The 18,746-nt window shown below is 51.7% G+C and overlaps 1 protein-coding gene across 1 annotated transcript in view; it reads left to right on the top strand.

Annotated features, from left to right (window-relative positions):
* The first annotated feature begins 12,800 nt into the window (after nt 1–12,800).
* The window catches only part of STS (steroid sulfatase), a 51,938-nt gene continuing 45,992 nt past the window's right edge, over nt 12,801–18,746 (top strand). Inside the window, exon 1 of the mRNA XM_016207576.2 lies at nt 12,801–12,891. The gene's annotated coding sequence lies outside the window, so the exon portion shown is untranslated. The remainder of the gene's footprint in view (nt 12,892–18,746) is intronic.

Below are 18,746 nucleotides of genomic sequence, written 5' to 3'. Positions count from 1 at the left end.
CTTGACTTTCGAAAAGCCAAGGATGTGATTCCCCCTTTTTTTTTTTTTTTTAATGCAAAAGATTTATACGATCTAAAGAAGTGAAACTTATGTAATTTTATTAACCAATGTCACCCCAATAAATTCAGCGAAAACAGGCAAACAAACAAGTCCATTTTGGGTGCAGAAGGAAGGGAGACGGTTCTGCGAGGCCTGCGTCTCTCGGTGGCGGCCTCTCGGAGTGAGCGCGGTCGCTTTGCGCCCGCACACGCCCAGGGCACCCGCCCGGTTGTGATAACAGAAATGACGCCGGGCATTGTTCAGAAGTGTCCTGCGGAGGGCTGGGCAACCCAGTCACCCCTGGCGCACAAGCCCGGGTCTAGAAAACCTCTTAGAAATGAGCGAGACGGAACTTGGCCTGGGAGTGGGAGTCTCCACCTCGGCCCGGCGGATATCTGGGGCCCGGTCATGCCCTTGGCATGGGCTGTCTCGGGCATTGTCAGATGTGGAGTAGCACCCGTGGCCTCTACCCACGGGATGCCAGGAGCGCCGCCCACGAGCTGCGATCGTCTAAATTATCTCCGGCCCTGGCTGGTGTGGCTCAGTGGTTAGAGCGTCCGCCCGCCGACTGAAGGGCCGGGGTTTGATTCCAGCCGAGGGCTCGGACCTCGGTCGCAGGCTCGGTCCCCGGCCCCAGGTTGGGCGCGTGCGGGAGGCAAGCAATCGATGTGTCTCTTTCACATCCGTGTTTCTCTCTCTCTATCTCCCTGAAAAAAAAATATCCTCACGTGAGAATTTAAGAAAAAAAAAAAAAAGAAATGTCCAGATGTCACCAAGTGTCCCCCGGCAGGCAGAGGCCCTCCAGGTTTCCAAGCGCCCGCCTCGGCCTATATCTTCCTCCGTGTGGAGCCCGACTTTAAAGGTGGGAAAAATGAAGCCTATTTTCTTTAGAGACGGTCACCATCAAGAGTCTCTCTGAAATTCTTCCATTGATAGCCCTGCCAAATTTCTCTGCAACAAAATACATAAAGTATACGCAAGTTGAAATTTGCCGATTTTTTTTTTCTGTGACTATGAAGCGTTAGAATTTTTTCTTCTGTATTAAATCTGTGGAATGAAATAGGGCTTTAAAGGAAAATTATAATGGATATTCCAGGAATTAGAGAGATTGCTCAGGTTCTGTTTTTTTGTGTGTTTGTTTGTTGTTGTTTTTTTTTTAAGAATAAAGGTGCATACAAATTGCAAAAAAGAAACAACAAAAAAAAACATACAAAAGCTCTCTGCCCTATCATATTCTCACACCGCCCCTGGGTGACTCACGCAGAGGCCTGTCGAAAGCCTCCGTGGCCCTTCTGGGTCATATCGAATGATCGACATATCAGCAGCCGGGAGTCAGCACCGGGAATGGGGTTTTAGGAACTTGTCATCGCAGATCAGCCCAAGCGAGGGATCCATCCAGCCAGGAGGCTGCCGCGGGCGCCGGGGCCTGGAGGGCGCCTGAGTCACAGGCTGCTGGTTGGCAGGGAGAGGATCTCCAGGGCACCTCGCTCAGGCGCAGAAAGGGTTTTTTTTTTCAGTTGCACGTGTGGGAAGTTGACAGAATCGGCGGAGACGCCGCGGGACCCGGGGCCAGTTGCGTTGAAGACACGGCGAACACTCCTGGCGGGTCTGATTGGCGCGACCGGTAGCTGCTGCTGACGGAGGGAACCGCCGGATTTGGGAGTAGTTGGGTTCGCGTTCTGCTTAAATTCTGCAGCATTAGGACTGTTTGATGAACACTGGGGAGTGGGTGCTATGGCATCCATCACCGTGTAGCGTATCGCCATGAGCTCAGTGTCTCGGGACAGCCCCTCCGGGCCTTGGGTGGGCACAGCCTACCTGGGCCCTGTGCCCAGGGCCTTCCAAGGCTGCATGAAATTGTTGGCCGGGGGTGTGCATCCCAAGCTCATCCAAGATGCGGGCAGATTCTTGTTCCTGTGATTAGAGGACTGGGGTCCTCAGCTTTTAGGGGCCACGCCTCCCTGTTTCCTCTGGGCCGGCATGTCTTGCACATGGAGTCAGTTTTCCACGGCTCGGCGCCTGATTAGGGCAGGCCCACTCATGACGGGCGCAAGTCTACGGAGCTTAGGGACGTCAGTGACACAGGCGACGGACGTCCCTTCACTTTTTCACGTCTGATCGCTTAGAGGTCCACCTGAGGTCCCACCCCCGCCCCCACGCGCACCCAAGAGGAAAGGAATCTCACAGGAGCCCGGGAGGCTGCCTTAGAACCAAGGCGGGGGGCGTTGAAACCCTCGCCAGCTGTGACCTGGATCCAGCTCCCGGGTAAAGGAGGGCTTGTGGCGTTTGGCCGAATCTCAGCTTGAGGACATCACCTTGTGCTGGCGGGAGCAGAAAGTTGGATGGTGTTTCTCCTACATACACGTCGGCTTCGATCGCTTTGTTCACGTTTATTTTTTTTTTTAATTGGGGCAAAATTTATATAATAGACAGTGATCCTTTTGAAAGTGTTCAGTTCAGAGGCATTTAGCACATTCACCCGCCTTGTTCAATCACTGCCTGTTTCGTTCTAGAATATTTTCATCTCCCCCTAAAAACTAAAAAATAAAAATAAAATATGCCCTAGATCAGCCACTCTCTCCTCTCCCCCAGCCCCTGGCAACCCCTAACCCACTCTCCGCCTCCGGATTTTCTAATTCTGGGCAAGTTTGCATGGATAGAATCACACGCTATATAGCTGTTTTGTTGTTTTCAAAGACCACCCAACTTGTCCGCTATCCCAGCTGCACGCCTTTTTCATGGCTGAGTAATATTCCACCGCGGGCCTGCACCGCCTTGTGTCCGTCCGTTCATCTGCGGGCGGACGTTCGGTTTCTTTGCACCTTCTGGCGACCGTGACCAGTGCGTCTGTGGACGTGGTGGGCAGGGGCCTGTTGGCGGGCGGGGGGCGGGGGGTCTGCTTTGAATTCTGTGTTTAACACAGCAGGTTTTAAACCTGTTCTCCGGGGCACGTCTCACTCTCTCTGCATGTTCGAGGTGCTCAGCTTGGCGGACTGCCTCCACTCGGGCAGCAGCCCTGGGCAGAATTATAACATCTCCTGTCACAACCTGTGTGCGGGCGGAATGCGCCCGCTCCGCCCGCGAGGTGCCCCTGGCACACCCTGGCTGTTTCTGTTCTGCGTTAGCATTGGACGGACTTGTTTCTCTCTGCCCTGCAGCCTGTTGGGAATACCCATCGCCCGGGCCGTTGTGACTCAGGTGTCCTAAAAAGGAAGGGGGAGTCCCAGGGACACGGGTCACCTGATAGGCAGGGTCACATGCTCCCAGGCGATAAACTCACGCAGGAGCCTCAGGCCGGGCCATGGGTCTGGACGGTCCCTCCCCCGCGTCCTGGGACGGCGGCCGCTCCCCAGGCAGGAGAAAAGTCTCTGGCTATTCGGTGAGGCTTGCGGATTCGTAGAGGATGAGGCCTGGCCGAGGGGTTGGCGCTCTGGCTCTCCAGGAAGGCGGCCGCAGCTCCAGGAGGCCCTGAGTCGGTGAGTTGAACCTGCCTCTCGGCTCGGACTGGGCCAGGAGCCAGGAGCAAACAGGGTCACGTCCGCCTGCCGGCCGGCCGGCCTGCCTGCCTGCTCCCCAGGACGGGCCTCCGGCCTTTTTTTAAATTTTTTTTATCTTTCACCACCCCGCCTCTCTCTGCCCCTGCTGGGCCGGCACCCAGTATTGCACCTCTCCCTTGGTCTAGGCCAGAAGCGGAGGCTGTGAGGTCCGGGGCACGGAGCCAGCCTCCCATCACCTGATGCATACCTGTGATTCCAGACGTATCAGGAGCCGTTATCTTTGGGTTTATTGTACCAAATGACATCTACCATTCCAAGTCCCGCTTTATCACCCTCAGCAAATGCCGTTCCAGCTGATGAGTCAGGCGATTTGGGGATCTTATTAGACGTAATCCATAGAAGGGGCTCAGCCCGGCCGGGCGTGGCTCAGCGGTTGAGCCTCGACCTGGGATCCAGTCGATCGGGGTTCGATTCCCGGTCAGGGCACATGCCCGGGTTGTGGGCTCGATCCATGACTCTCTCATCATTGACGTTTCTGTCTCTTTCTCTCCCTCTCCTTTCCTCTCTCTGAAATCAATAAAGATATACATTTTTTAAAAAAATCATAGAAGGGGCTCAGTGAATATTTACAGGTTATTTTTTGCAAAGAGAGCTCCCGGCGACTGCGAAGCCCTTGATGAGGCCGCGATGCGGTGCTGAGCGTGGACTGTAGCTCACCCCTCATTACGTAGGGGGTTAGATCCATATTTGGTAGACCCACGCGGCGACTCTTGGATTAGAGAAATTCTGTATACACCCAGCGACCTTGGGACCCGGGTGCCGCCAGCCTTTCCCAAGGGATTGTCGATTCCTGGATTCCCGCATTCAGCTCATTCATGTTGCATTTGCCCCTTTTATTTGTTGGCTCAGGGAGGCCGGGGTCCTGCTGACCCGTGAGGAGCACACAGGGAGGAACATGAGGAAACACCCCTGCGGCTCCCACGGTTTCCGGTCAGTGTGACGGCCGGTTCCTCACCGATATGCTTGGGGTGGTGCCCACGGCGAACTTACCACATTGATCGAGTTTGCTTTTCAAAATGTTATTTTCCAGTTACGGTTCACATTCCGTATTGTTTTGTATTAGTTTCACGTGTGCAGCACAGGTGGTTAGACAATCACGTGCTTTACAAAGTGATCCCCCGGTCAAGCTGGCACCCCCCCTCCGGCACGTACACAGTTATTTCAATATCAGCGACTAGGTTCCCGGTGCTGTGCCTTCCTTCCCTTGACGGTTTTATTACTGCCATTTCTGTTCTCAATCCCTTCCATTTTTCCCCCAGTCCTCCAACCCCCCCTCCCCTCTGACAGCCATCGGTCGATTCTCTGTATCTATGAGTCTGTTTCTATTTCGTTTGCTCATTTATTTTGTTTAGATCCCACATGTAAGCGAGATCCTAGGGTATCTGTCTTCCTCTGATGGGCTTATTCCACTCAGCACGGTGCCCTCCAGGTCCCTCCAGGCTGCCGCGAATGCTAAGATTTCAGCCTTTTTCACAGCTGCGTAGTATTCCGCGGCGTGGATGTACCACAGCTTTTTTATCCGCTCGTCTACCGATGGGCACTGGGGCTGCTTCCAGATCTTGGCTATCGTAAACAATGGTGCTATGAACATCGGGGAGCATCGATTCTTTCTAAGCAGCGTTTTCGGTTCCTTGGGATATACTCCCAGAAGTGGAATTGCTGGTTCGTCAGGCAGATTCATTTTTAATTTTTTGAGGAACGTCCACACTGTTTTCCACTGTGGCTGCGCCCGTCTGCATGCCCACCAGCAGGGCACCAGGGTCCCCTTTCGCCACACCCTCGCCAGCACGTGTGCTTGTTGATTTATCAGCAGGAGCCATCCTGACGGGCGAGGTGGTATGTCATTGGGGTATTATTTTTTTAATTTTTTTAAAATATATTGATTTCAAAGAGAGGAAAGGCGAGGGAGAGAGAGATAGAAACATCAATGATGAGAGAGTCATTGATCGGCTGCCGCCTGCAACCCGGGCATGTGCCCCGACCGGGAATCGAACCCGTGACCTTCTGGTTCATGAGCTCAACCTCCGAGCCACGCCGGCCGGGCAAAACTTTCTCTTTTTTTCCCTTTCCTGCCAAACTTCTCAAGAGAGTCACAGTCAGCTTCCCCCGGTGCCCAGCGGCTGCTTTCCGGGATGGCACAGGCACTTCGCCCCGGGTCTCTGGTTTCTGAACCCAGTTGCTCGTGGAAGAGCAGGAAAAGTCAGTGTCTCCGCTTGTTAAAAGTTCGTTTCTTGACAAACACGAGGCCCTGGAGGTGTGTTCACCTGCTGATGCCACGACGGGCCCTGCAGGGCTCAGGGAGGCAGATGCTTTCTCCGTGGCCGAGGCAGTTGGGTGTCACGTGGATAACGCAGGCCTGGGGTGCAGAGGCCTGGGGTCCTGCTCCGGTGTCCGCTGCATTGCTGTGTGACCGTGGCCGACGCAGTCACCACCCTGTCCCCTGTAAATCGAGCTCTTTGGATTTCGATTCCTAGAGGGTGTTCCTCACACATCCCGCACTCGGCCCTGTGGTCCGGGCCCCACGCTCGCATTTTTTTCAGGCTAAAACCTGAGACCGACTGTCCCGAGCTTTTCCGTGGCCGTGACTGTGCCGGGAGGGGACCAGGGCTTGTTGATCGAGGATCCGGTCATTTGTAAACGTCTTCACCTGGGAGAGCCCGCGCGCGCCATAAATTCCCCAGGCTTCCGTGATTAATCATTTTCCACAGAAAGCAAGTAATTACGAATCCGCCTGTAAATCATCGTTTAAAACCCACGCGCATAAGTTGACAGGCCACCCTCATAAGTCAGACGGCACTTATCGGGCCCTTACCTGCAAGGAAAGCCCAAGGCTGGGGTCCCCCACCCCGTTCCCGGGCGCCCATTCCCAGCGACCCGACTCTAACCTGTGCATCCAGAGAAGGGCATGTTTATTGTCCGTTCAGAAAACCCTTCATGCCCCGGCTGGCGTGGCTCAGGGCCGTGGCTCAGGGCCGTGGCTCAGGGCTGTGGCTCAGGGCCGTGGCTCAGGGCCGTGGCTCAGGGAGTCTGAATACTTTTTCCCTGGGCAAGGCAATTTGTACCGAAGGCCCATGGGTTCGATTCCCGGTCAAGGGCACGTACCTGGGTGTCAGGTTCAATCCCCAGCTCCATTTAGGTCACATGCAGAAGGCAGGTAATCAGTGTGTCTGTTTCTCATCGATGTTTGTCTCTCTCTCTTTCTCTCCCTCCCCCCCCCCCCGCCTCCCTTCCACTCTTTAAAACAAATCAGTGAAAAAAATATCCTTGGGTGAGGATTTTCTTTTTTTTTTTTTAAATCCTTTATGTTTTAGTCGGCAGGGCCGACTTCTCTGCCAAGCGAAGACTATGGGACTCCATTCCCTGGCAAAGCCACCGAACAAAAGTGGTGTTTCGCCATTTACGCTTCTAAAGTTCTGCGCACAATTTGCAAAATTACGTTGGGGATTCAGTTACCACCCCCACGAGCCCTGCCGGGAGCCTTCCTGCAGACAGTGGACCGGCGCCCACGGGTGGGGCCTTCACAGGGTCTCATCCTGGCTTAGGGTTTTCTTAAATTCAATAAATACATTGTCACTTTTGAGCATAAAATGTTAATGCCGTGAAGGCCGGTCTCCCCACGGTTGGGTCCCCAGGGTATAAACCGAACCCCGCTTCTTGGAGCTGTCGGCGTGAAAACGGGAACATAAGGCGAGGTCAGGCCAAGACAGGTGACGGGTCAAGACTACGAGAGATGCATTTAGGGCACCATCGGGAAGGTTGCTTTCTGTGGGGTGTCAACGGACATACCCCCAAGGACATGCCCTAGGCCAGGGTGAGACCCTGTGAAGGCCCCACCCGTGGGCGCCGGTCCACTGTCTGCAGGAAGGCTCCCGGCAGGGCTCGTGGGGGTGGTAACTGAATCCCCAGTGTAATTTTGCAAATGGAGCGCTTAGCATCGTGTGGCATGTGAATAGGACGATCACTCTCATGTCCAGTAGCCTTCCCTCGGAAATGTCAAGTCAGCACCGGACCCGTTGAAAATGACAACGCCCTTCGTATAAATTAAAGCCAGAAGAACTCACCCGTCCTCCGCCAGCCAAAAAGTGGCCTCCGTCACTAAGGCCATTGGAAAAATGGACACTCTCCCCTTGGCCGGCAAGATACATCGGTGGTGGTAATTTTTTCCCCCTCCCTGGGTCAACCTTATCGTGTTTAGCTGATTTAAGGAATTTTTTTTTTGGTCATAAATTCAAACTCAGGTGTATTTCAGGCATAAAGGCTGCTACCTTGTTAAACTCAACTATTAAAAATTGTCACTTTTTTTATTTAAATATATCTTTATTGATTTCAGAGAGAGGAAAGGAGAGGGAGAGAGAGAGATAGAAACATCAGTGATGAGAGAGTCATTGATCAGCTGCAGCCCACAACCCGGGCATGTGCCCTCACTGGGAATCGAACCCCGATCGCCTGGATCCTAGGTCGATGCTTAACCGCTGAGCCACGCCCGGCCGGGCAAAAATTGTCACGTTTTTTAAAAAATAAGTTTTTATTGATTTTTAGAGAGAGAGGAAAGGAGACGGAGAGGAATAGATAGGAACATCAATGATGAGTCATTGATCGGCTGCCTCCTGCAGGCCCCCGACTGGGGATGGAGCCTGCAACCCGGGCATGTGCCCCGACCGGGAATCAAACCAGTGACCTCCTGGTTCATAGGACAGTGCTCAACCAATGCACCACACTGGCGCGGGGCAAAAAATAATAACATTTTTTAATTGTGTGTTTGAAACGAACGCAGGCCCCCAGGCCCTTGGCTGAGTCTCCACCAAATGACATGGAGAAATACCCGATTGCCTTGGACGCCTTGTCATTTTACATGGCCGATGAAACATGCAGTTCTGCAGAAAAGGGCTCCTGTGAGTTAGGATGCACCTGTCTGAGGCGGTGCGATCATCCAGGTGTTCTTTGTGGATAGAGCGACGTCTTGGCACATGCCCTGGTTAAATTCCCAGCGTTTCCACAGTCCTAGATAACAGGCGCTCACAGCGCATGCTAAATATCGATCGACGGGCGTCCACAGTTTCTTATCTGAGGCCCTGGGAGCCAGATGCGGTTTGCAATTCAGAGTTATGCATATTTATTTATGTATGTGCGTTTTTATTGATTCAGAGAGAGGAAGGGAGAGAGAAAGAGGGAAACATCAATGATGAGAGAGTCATCGATAGCCTGCCTCCTGCAGGCCCCTTACTGGGTATTAAGCCCACAACCCGGGCATGTGCCCTGACTGAGGAATTGAGCTGTGAGCTCCTGGCCCCTAGGTCGATACTGAATCACTGAGCCAAACCAGACGGGCAAGTTATGCATAGTTTAGAAAGATAATACGGGCCTTTGCCTTATCTCCCCGGGGCACGCTCAGCATCTGGGGGCAGCACCGAGCAATCCAACTCATTAATATTCCTGCAGAAAAACACGGGAATATTCCTCCCCGTGGGATATGTGAAGACCACAAGTGCTATAATAGTTAATTTAAAGTGTCTGTAGATAGTAATAAGGCAGAATGGGAGGAGGTAATTGTAACATAATAGACCATCCATGCCCTGATTATTTCCCATGTCTAAGTAAAACATCAGCTATGGCCAATTCAAAAGAAATAAAAGACCTGCACATGTACCTGTCATGCATGTTCATGATCTCTGGATGCTCGCATTGGCCATTTAAAATACTTCTTTCATTGTCATCCGTCTTGTCGACCTCAAGCTTTCCCTGAGCAGCGTCTCACGCAAGCCAGTGGCCACAACCTTTTGTTCCTGAGGTCGGCAGTTAACAGGTCACACATTGTAACCACAGCCACGTCCACCGTTGGGAAATGTTTTCCATGCCAGGCCACGTGGTAAATACTGTTGGCTTCACGGATTGTGTATGGAACCAGACACAGTAGGTCCAGGCTGCCTGTCGCTACTTGAGCCAATTAAGCAGAGACAGGGTTGAATCATATATGAGCGTTTATTGCAATATTGCTCACAGTGTGAGAGAGCAGCAGGATTTGTCCTCATAAAATCTGCTCTACCCCCCAGCCCCCCAAAACCAGCTGCTTATATTGGATAAAAGGACAAAGATTACATGGGGAAGTGGGCAAAAAGCAATACGAATGGGTAGAACGGTTTTCAGGTTACAGGAAATGCGGGCTGGGGGTTGCAAAAGGGGGGGGCACCTCCAGGTGGAGGATGGAGATGGGGCTGGAGGTTGCAAAGGGCGGGACCCTCCGGGACTCCATTCCTTCCGGAACAAGGGTGTTACCTTCCCTTGTCCCTGGCGTTCAGCTCCCAGCCAGGTTGGAAAGTGCTGTCTCTAATTAGAACAATCACAGTTCACAGAACTTGATCAATATTTCTTCTAACTATAGCTAACAGTGGTGGTCAACAGAGCATGATCGACATCTCTGCCCCCAACCTGTGGCCAACCGATTCTGCGATTGCCCTGCAAAAGTAGCCGCAGAAAATACCGAATGGGATGGCGAGGCCGCCTTCCAGTAACGCTGCGTTGACCTGAACAGCGGCGGGCGGGGGCTTGGCCCCAAGTCCTAGCTTGACAGCCTCTGTTCTATGGGTGCCCCCCCCCCATCGGGCCTTTAGATTTTCCTTTGTGCTCACTTCCTTCTGCAAGTACGGTCCCTGGTGCTCATACCTCTGCGACAGGCATTGTAACTTAATCCCGTTAGTCACCCGGGGGAGTGAGCACAGAAAATGAAGCATCCAGCAAAGGGCTGCCAAGCTGATTTCTTAAAGTCTATTTTCTGTAACTAAAAGGTGTGGGCCGCAGAAAGGAAAATGATTTGAAGCTTTTCGGCCTCACAAGGGGAGTCGTCCGATTGCTCAAATCCACAAGCTTACCGTCTTCGTCTGGCCAAGTGAGGTCAGGATGAAGGCCCAGAAGAGGGGAGGCTGCCTGGCGGGTGGGTGCTCCCTGTGGTGGGATGAAGTCTCCTCGACGACGGAGCTGCGCTCGGTTCCAACAGGAATCGAACATGAAAAGCCGCGGGAGAAGATTGATTACAGTTTCAAATGCCACCCGGGGGGGTAGGGGGGAGGATGGCATTTCTGGGACACAGATTGACCCTAGGACATTGTTGCTAGAAGCTTAACTACAGTGAAGCAAGATCTACATTTGCAAAAATCTATACGACATTTTCCTCTAATGCCATGTTCTCTGTGAACGTTATTTACCGAGCGGGATTATCCTTTGTGTTTTTAAAAGTATAAATGATAGATTTAGACGTTAATACATTGTTGCAAGGCATGTGCTAGCATTTGTCTAAATGTCAATGACTGGAAACAATATATTTAAAATGTATCTATGTTCAAAGCAATCTTTATGGCTCCTTTTCTCAGCTCATTTTCTTCCTCCCCCGAGAATATTTTTTTCCATTAATTTTTAGAGAGAGCGGAAGGGAGGGAGGAAGGGGAGAGAGAGAGAAAAAAAATCAATGTGAGAGAGACATCGAACCTGCAACCCAGGTACATGCCTTTGGCGGGAATCGAACCTGCGACCCTTAGAAAGTCGATGCTCTAACCACTGAGCGGAACCGACCAGGGCTCTAAGCTCATTTTCAATTGCTGTGCAGGGCTACATACCAGAGGTGGAAAAACTTTCTCTCCAGGGCCAGGTAATGACCGTGTTCAGCTCCTCAGGCCAAACAATCCATCCTAATCACACAAGTCTGAGGCTAGTGCAGACGCCGCCGTGGACCATCAGCGAGCAGTGGGCGAGGCTGGGTTCCTGGACACTTTGTTGATGGGCGAAGGGATACAAAATATCATGCGAGGCTGGGTTCCTGGACACTTTGTTGATGGGCAAAGGAATACAAAATATCAAGCGAGGCTGGGTTCCTGGACACTTTGTTGATGGGCGAAGGGATACAAAGTATCATGCGAGGCTGGGTTCCTGGACACTCTGTTGATGGGCGAAGGGATACAAAATATCATGCGCTGCTCAGGTTTCACAGAGTATTCCTTTTTCAGCCACTTCAAAACGTAAACAGGAAAACACTCGTCTGGTTGCAGAAACACTTCGGGGAGGACAGCAGTTTGTGGCCCCAGTTCTACTAAGAAAATATTTAACCTTTAAAAGACGGCATTTAAAAGACAGCATCATACAAACTCCATATATTTTCCAGGATCAACTGTACAAATAATGGTTTCTTTCCTTTTGCCTGTAAAAAAGAACGTGTATGCTTAGGTTTCTGAGTATTTAACTAATCTGCCTAAAAAATGAAAAAAATGTTGTCTTGCTGAAATAATTTGCTGTGGTTCCCATTGTCTTTTTCTGGTTTTGGTGACTTACGAAAAACCAGTCTACTCAATATTCACACAGCTAAGTTTTTCATTTTTTTTAACCTATGTAACTTTGTTAAATTGATATTTCTGACAGTCTTCACACATACAAAAAAGACAACAAATTCTAAATGAAGTCTTTTTGACCTTGAACTAACTTTGGGATTTTCCAGAGGTCCCTGGAACATCTTAAAAGATTAGTTCTATTTCCTTATGAAAAGAAAAATATTAAAAGGATTAGGCTTATTTGATGTAGTAAATTATACGGGAGGCATTGTCAAAAAAGAACTGATGCTAAATATTTTTGAGGCTATGTTTGTATGAATATACGTTATTAACATATATTTCAAAAATAAATATCTGATACGTCCTGAAAAAATATATATTGATTGAGAGCTTGCAAGGGGGCCACAAGCTCTTCATTGTTAGTACCTGTGGGAAGGACAGATATCAAATAATAAGAAAACAAATAAATACATTATTGCAAATACTGGTGATGGCTACCAAGGGGGGAAGGTACTGTGAGATTCAACAATGGAGGCCTACAGGGCGTCCCCCCAAAAATGTACACACACTTAACAGCTGGTCAGTCAATTGATGTTTCTTTGTTTTCAGATTTAACCCGTTGGAATTAATAATTATTCAAAGGGCGTATGCATTTTGTGGGACACCCTGTGTATTTGCTTTATATGGGGCAATCAGGTGGGCTTCTCTGAGGCGGTGGCTACTCACCTGAGATCTGCAGGTGACTAGGAGTTAGGAAGAAACCAGCAGACAAAGGAGTTATTTAGGCAAGAAAGAGCTCATTGACGGGGCCCAGCGTACGCTTATCTGTATGATTCTTTCCAATGAATCCGCAGGGTGCACCCGATGTCCCCCGATCATCGACGCTGACAGCCCCTCACCTGGCCGTACCCGCACATGGTGGTCTCCATAACGTAAGACCTTCCAAGGACATCGCCCAAGACCGTCTCCACGTTCTTATCGGCGTAAGTAGAAGACACTGTGAAAATATCATTGCCTGGCCGCCCCGACTAAGCCCAACGGGGCTGTGTGGCGACCTGGATAATTGTATTTTGGAAGATTCTGATACCACGGGGATAACCTACGGGTATAACCCACGGGGATAACCGGAGCTGCCCCGGTATCGTTTTCGTTCGGAAAGGACCGTCCAACAAAAGGTCCCTTGGCCGACGGGGAGCGGGAATCAGGGCCAACGTGGTTTCCTAGGGAGCAGATGTACTTGTGACGAGGGCAGGGCAGGGGGTGGTGTGTAGGCCGGACCCTGAGAAGTAGAGGGGTGTGGTTTTCGTAAATGGTTTGAGGGCTCCCCGGGACCTCGGAGGTGACTCTAGTTGCATGAGCGCAGCTATGAACCCATGGCAGGGGGAAGGGTCCTGGTGAGCCTGGTGCTGTCACCTGAGGGCAGAGCAGGCGGGCGGGCTTCCTGGAGGAGGGCACCTCTCCCTGGTTGCAGTATATGTGGGGGGGGGTGTTGAGGGGACCGGATGGTGAGAACTCTCTAGCACCTTTGTCTCTCGGAAGGGGCCCAGCTCTGTGGCCCTCTGCATTGTGATGTCACAGGGGACACTGCTTGTCATAGTCCTGTCCCCTCCCCCAGCGGCAGCAGGCTCCACGGAGCGGCCTTCAGAGAAGGTAGAGGCTCCCGTTGGTAACGGAAGGCTCCGGAGGCGGAACCGCGGCGTGGCGTCCGAGAGACCCAGTCTCGGTCGGCTGGCCTGCCTTCCCGGGAGGCCGACGCACCTCGGTGCCCAGGATGGTCCTGAGAGCAAAGCGGGGCCCGTGTGTGGGCCCAGGTGTGTGCACCTGGCCGCGCCCGCCAGCCTGGGCGATGGGAGATGAAGCGAGGGTTTCAGGGAGATGGAAGGATCTTTAAACGCAGCTTTGGCCATCCCGGGGAGTTGGCAGGTCTGAGGGCATTGGGGTTTCATAGCTTTGGAGGGGGCTCTGCTCCTGGCGTCTCGTGGGTGGTGGCCTGGGTGCTTCTGAGCATCCGGCCGGACACAGGACAGACGCCACCACGAACAGCGAGTCAGCCCCACGCCCGCGGTGCCCAGGGCGGGAGGGACACCCTGCTCTGCGGCCCAAGAGGCTCGGCCCCAAGTCTTTTTTCTTTGTAGAATATCTGACGCTGTTTTCCTTGGAGGGGGCTGAGTTGGAATGAGAATGGAAGAGATGAAAAGCCAGCGACGTGTGTTTTTTTTTAGGATGTGTTTTCCCCCATTAAATTCAAACCCCACGGCACAGGATTCTCTGACCGGAGGGGGCGTCCGGGGAGGCTCAGAGCCTGGGCTTGGTTCTCTCCTCACGCCGAGCAGCTCACCAGCCCCCTTTTCCGCTGGGATTTCTGCGATTTCTTCGTTAAAAGGATCTCGCGTTGCTCAGTCTCTGCCGCAGAAACGCACTTCTCGAGCGTTTGAAAGATTAATTCCGTTCCTAATGTGGCTGTTAACGCGGGAGGCGGCTTTTGATTTCCGACCCGGCTTTCGAAGCCTTCGGCGCCTGCTAAGTCGGGTTTTATTTCATTTTTATTTCGCTACAAAATAACTGTACATTTTGCGAGAAAATGCTCGGGGTCTTTTTTTTAAATTTTTTTTTTATTTTGGGTCCTTTTAGTCTAGAAGGGAGATTGGCATTTTGGGGGGAGAGGGGGCGCCAGGAATGTTAGAAAACGTGGACAGACTCCGTGGCTAATTAACAGGGTGAGTCTGAGAAATCTCAGGGTTCATTCATCATAAAGTAATACAGTCTTCACGGTGCTTCCTTCATGCGCCGATTCAGCGGGGATTAAAACGGCCATCCCTAAACGCCTGATGCCGGTATTGATCGTGTCTCACCAGCACAGAGCCACCCCGCGGGCGTTGCGCTGGACCTTGCGGTTCCGAGTGCGGGGTCTCGGATCCAGCCGCTAAACCCTGCGTGGACGTGTTAGTGACAGTCAGGAAAACGCCTGCGATTTCTAGTGTGTTCCCCTCAAAAAAAAAAAAATTAAAAAGTTTAGGGATATTAGAATAAATTTTTCCGCCCCTGGCCGGTGTGGCTCAGTGGTCAAAGCGTTGCCGAGAGGACTGAAGGGTCCCGGGTTCGATTCCAGTCAAGGGCATGTACCTGGGTTGCAGGTTCAATCTCCAGCCCTGGTCCAGGTCTTTCTCTCTCTCTCCTTCTCTGTCTCTCTCCCCCCTTCTTCTCTCTAAAATCAATGAAAAACATCCTCTAGTGAGAATTTAAAAAAAAAAAAGAGAGAAAAAGGGGAATTTTATGAGACATCATTTTGTTTGGTGAGACCGGCCTGCAGCCTGTGGGCTCATCTTGGGTCCGGATGTGCTGAGACCGACACGAGGGAAGGCAGGGGGGTGGGTGCAGGGGGAGAGATTAACCCACAGAATTAATGTGCGTGAAAGAATCACCCACGGACACAGGCAATCGTGTGTGGAAGGCCTGGGGCGGGCCCTGGGCGGGGGTGCAGGGGTCAGTGCAGGAAAACAAGGGGACATCTGTCACCCTTTCAACAGTAAAGGTAAATTTTAAAAAATAAAGATACATCCTTGGAGGGTGGTGAACATTTTTAATGACATTCCAACCAGCAAAGATCCACGATGCAAAAGCCCATGTTGGGGTCAGGATAAGCCCAACCTTTTTATAAGGTTGTGTGTCTCGGACTCGATGAACAAGAGACGGCGCATTACGGTTTTTAAAGGATTTTTTTTTGTCGCGGAGAAAAGCTTCATGGTCTCGTTTTAGGGTGGGAAAGGCAGAATCGGACGTTCCCGGAAGGCAGCGCCGTGCTTGCCGACTTAAATGAGAGATTTACGTGTGGATGTGCACGTTTTCCGCGATGGACTGTACACGTGCGGACACGTAACTGCAGAGAAAGATCGTATCATTTTATTTGCAATGAGTTTCAGGGCATGGGGACTACCGGCGAGTTTATGTCATTCTTTGCATTTTTTTTTTAATGCATCTTTATTGATTTTAGAGAGAGAGGAAGGGAGAGGGAGAGAGAGAGAAACATCAATGAGGAGAGTCATTGATCGGCTGCCTCCTGCACGCCCCCTGCTGGGGATCGAACCCACAACCCGGGCATGTGCCCCGACCGGGAATCGAACCGGCGACCCCCTGGTTCATCGAGCAATAGTCAGCCGCTGAGCCCCACCGGCCAGGGCTAACCTGCGTTTCCTAACCTGGAGGCGGCACTGACCAAAGCGATGCTGAGAAACTTTGTGGGGAGTTTCCGGACTTGCTGTCTCCCCCAGACCCAGCGGTTATCGGAGAAAATAATTCGTTCGTCTGGTGTGGACGAGCGAATTGACATTCCTGTCCTGCAATCCATTCTGAGCGCTTAACATTTTTATTAAAAGTGACACCTGTTCCCACATGGAAAGGAAACACGTCTCGGAGAGCTGCTGATTGATTTCTCCGCATTAGTCAAGGAGTTACCTTTTTTTTTACTCACGAAATTACAACTGGCACGCCGTCCTGAAGGCAGCTTGGGAGTTCAGCCGTGAATTTTGTTGGCGTTGTCTTCTGCCGCCTCCACGGAATGGGCAGGCCGTCAGGAGTAAGACAGTCCTGGGGCCCTGGCCAGTGCGGCTCAGTGGTTAGAGCGTGAGTCCGAGGACTGCAGGGTCCCGGGTTCGATTGCGGTCAAGGGCATGTACCTCGGTTGTAGGCTCCATCCCCGGAGCGGGAGGCATCCGATCAGCGAGTCTCTCTCCCATCGATGTCTCTTTCTCTCTCTCCCACTCTCTCAGAAAAGCAATGGAAAAAATATTCTCGGGTGATGATTAAAAAATAAATAAAAAAATAAAAATAAAAATAGTCTTGGGAAGTGGAGGTCTGGAAAGTATCTGTTACCCTTCACAATTCCGTCAAGAAATCCTCTCTTATAAACACTTCCAGGGAAGGGAAGGGCTGAATTGACAATTTTCCCTATCGGTTGAGATTCATTAATATTAATTTTAACATTTTTTGCCATTTTTTTAATTGATTCCAGAGAGAGGAAGGGAGAGGGAGAGAGAGATAGAGACATCAATGATGAGAGGGTCATCGGTCGGCTGCCTCCTGCACGCCCCCGACTGGGGAGCGAGCCCGCAATCAGGGCATGAGCCCTGACCGGGGAATCGAACCCGCGACCTCCTGGTTCATAGGTCGACACTCAACCATGGAACCAAGCTGGCCGGGCAGTAGAGGGTTTTATTCAGGACAATGACGGCAAAGTGGGGAGATGCTTTGACCAGAGACCTGCAAGGTTTCAAAGGCTAGACGAAGAAGGTATTTTCTATTGTAAAGGGGAAGCGGGTGTGGGAAGGTGGGGAGAAGCGGAGTCCAGACGAACAGTCGATAGCGAGTGTTCGACCCCAGTGCCGTCCTGTTCTCCGGGGAGCCTGTCTGTCTGCTCTCCTGGGTGGAAGGTGGGGTGGGAAGTGGGACGAAGCTCGGGGTCCTGGAGGAAGTGGCTAAACAGACCTGAAATCTGGTTAAGAAACACTTTGTTCCCATCGATCCCTGGGGACAAGCAATTCGGTGCCTCGTTTATGAGGCAAAGAGTGAATTTGAGGAGCCTCCGCCGCCTGGTCCCGTCGCAGATCATGTCAGGGACGGAGGCTCTTCCCTCTCCGCTGCTTTTTTTTAAATATATCTTTATTGATTTCAGAGAGAGGAAAGGAGAGGGAGAGAGAGAGATAGAAACATCAATGATGAGAGAGTCATTGATCGGCTGCAGCCCAGAGCCCGGGCATGTGCCCTGACCGGGAATCGAACCCTGATCGCCTGGATCCTAGGTTGATGCTTAACCGCTGAGCCACGCCTGGCCGGGCTTCTTCTTTTTTTTTTTTTTTTTTTTTTTAAATATATCTCCTCTCCGCTTCTTGACATCATTGGGTTGGACTAATAATAAAATGGACACGAGAGCAGATTAACAGGAGGAAATCCAATAATCCAATTTAATGTGGTGCTCGGGAGATCGTCAGTGACGGCGCTGTCTGAAACCATGCACCAGCCAGCTGTTTATACTTTGTAGACAAAGAAAATGATACATTTATGAAGAACTAAGGAGACAAAGACACTTTAGGCTGGGAGCTCATTACTGAGCAATGTAAACAATGTTGCGCTCGCTCGGGTAGAAAGTGAATTAGCAACAAAGTAACAGGGTTTGTGGATACAATCTCCGGCCCCCCCCCCCCCCCCGGCTCCTTACTCCAGCGACGGGGGCGTCTCTGTCGGCCCCGCACAAGGGGGGCACCTGTCCCAGCCGATTGATCTCCTGCCTTCAAGGGCACAGGAGGGTCAGCATGTCCTTCCTGACCCGCTGCTGAGGAAGTAACTAATTCAAAGTCATCCACGTGTCATCGTGGGGGGGTTGGGGGAGACCTGCCTTGGGCTCTGACAGTTGGGATGGGGGCATCCGTGCATCTTACCCGAGTCCCATGGGGGAGGGAGATTCTTTGCAATCATTCATTTTGCAGAATACAGAGGACAGAATTTCTTAGGGGTCCCTGTCTTCCAAGATCTCAGGGCTGGGGTGAGTTTCAACAGGGTCCCTGGTTGCCTTCAACCCTGCAAGGTCTTCTTCCATTTGTTGCTGTGGAGCTGAAAGAGAGCAGATATTCTAGGGGGACACCAAGAGCACGGGCGCCGAGGCCTGTCTTCCCCGCATGGCCTGCAAAAGCGAGCCATGGGCCAAGCTCGGCGGCTGAGCCAAGCTGAAGGGAAATGTTTGCCGAGGTTGGACAGGCCCTCCTTCCGGGGACAAGGTTCCTCCTGAGAACATGCTTATGAAATGCTCGCTGATGCCGGGACCGGGAGCAGAGCTCGGGGAGTGAGG

Source organism: Miniopterus natalensis, chromosome X, assembly GCF_054644295.1.
Source record: "Miniopterus natalensis isolate mMinNat1 chromosome X, mMinNat1.hap1, whole genome shotgun sequence".
Lineage (NCBI taxonomy): Eukaryota > Metazoa > Chordata > Mammalia > Chiroptera > Miniopteridae > Miniopterus > Miniopterus natalensis.
The sequence above is the reverse complement of the archived record's forward strand: the minus strand, read 5'-3'. Positions and strand labels throughout refer to the sequence as shown.